This window comes from Triturus cristatus, chromosome 11 (assembly GCF_964204655.1).
Source record: "Triturus cristatus chromosome 11, aTriCri1.1, whole genome shotgun sequence".
NCBI lineage: Eukaryota > Metazoa > Chordata > Amphibia > Caudata > Salamandridae > Triturus > Triturus cristatus.
In genome coordinates this window covers 510,366,688-510,368,247 of record NC_140594.1, presented here as the reverse complement: position 1 = coordinate 510,368,247, position 1,560 = coordinate 510,366,688, and the positions used below count along the sequence as shown (strand labels likewise).

Sequence of the window (1,560 nt, the reverse complement as noted above, 5' to 3'; positions counted from 1 at the left end):
GGGGACCTGGATTAATCTTTACTGTCGCATTTGCATGCAAGAGAGAGGGTTAGTAGATGTTTTGGCAGCGATGACAATGGGTGGTGCAAGCTGCAGTGGCCTCCTGGTCAGAGCCCTAGCACTTAATAGTTTACAAATTAAGCACTGGTTAGGAGGGGTTTTAATCCTCCAGCATTAGTCCACCCAAATGCCAGGAAAGAGAGATATTAGGGAGCGTAACTTTTCCGGTGCTCTAATGCTGACCACAGGTCCTTGGAGGTCCATTCTTGTGCTCCTATCGAGCAAACGGACACCAGCATGCTGGTGTCCCTCCTCCTGCTTAACTAAATGGCAGCCTGGCCCATCTTGAAATTTGCATAAGTTTGCATAAAGCTAATTCATTCGCTTCAAAGTACAAGTCATATTACTGTAAACATCTAATTTTACTCACGCAAGAATTGCACTTTCAAACTGATAAGAACAGATACTACACTTGATCTTTGCCAAAAGGCCGAGAAGCTTTCTGCACCTAGACAAGCAGTGCTGGTGCCTTGCTCACTAGGGACCTCTAGGAGCAGCTTGCGGTACTGCACCTACCACATCTCACATTTACAATAGAACTTCTATAAATTTCCCTTCATCAGCTCCAGAATTAATATAATAACACATTTCAAAGCTACTAATTGTATATATGGACATAGCTATTTGAATGTACTGGTGGTACTGTCTTGCATGCAATGAATTATGGGTAGGGTCTATTTACCAAATCTTCTGCCGGGTGCAGTATCATATGAGATCAAAGGTTTATGATGCGCACTAGGGACCTCTAGGAGCAGCTTGCAGTAGTTCACCTAGACCTTGCTCACTAGGGACCTCTAGGAGCAGCTTGCGGCTGTGCACCTAGACATGCAGTACTGATCCAGTGCTGGTGACTTGCTCACTAGGGACCTCTAGGAGCAGCTTCCAGTACTGCACCTAGACAAGCAGTGCTGGTGCCTTGCTCACTAGGGACCTCTAGGAACAGCTTGCGGCTGTGCACCTAGACATGCAGTACTGATGCAGTGCTGGTGACTTGCTCACTAGGGACCTCTAGGAGCAGCTTCCAGTACTGCACCTAGACAAGCAGTGCTGGTGCCTTGCTCACTAGGGTCCTCTAGGAGCAGCTTGCGGTACTGCACCTAGACATGCAATGCTGGTTCCTGGCTCACTATGCAAGCATTTGCAATCCATTAGGTCTCGCATTACTGAAAGATTGAGCTATTGGCGTTGCATTATTATTTGCAAAGTCAATACCTTAAACAAATCAGTAATGCAAGACCTATTGCATTGCAAATGCTTGTTTTGTTTTTGTTTTCTGTAAGCTGCGGTTCGCCTTGTGCTATGTCATTTCCACTCAGGTGTGACAACACCACACAGCTTGCACTCCGGTCCTGGTCACAAGCTGCTTCCTGGCAATTGATGTGCACGCTGCTTGCTTTTGAGCTGCGCAATGTTTCATTGTGCAGAAGTTCAGTGAAGCCTGGATAATGTGTAGCAAACCACTGGCAACACCCTCCTGCTCAACTAATGTTTCTAAAGCTG

The 1,560-nt window shown here is 46.4% G+C and overlaps 1 pseudogene; it reads right to left on the bottom strand.

Annotated features, from left to right (window-relative positions):
- Positions 1 to 392: 392 nt before the first annotated feature.
- LOC146784494 (U2 spliceosomal RNA) lies at positions 393 to 502 on the bottom strand (annotated as a pseudogene).
- Positions 503 to 1,560: the final 1,058 nt, after the last annotated feature.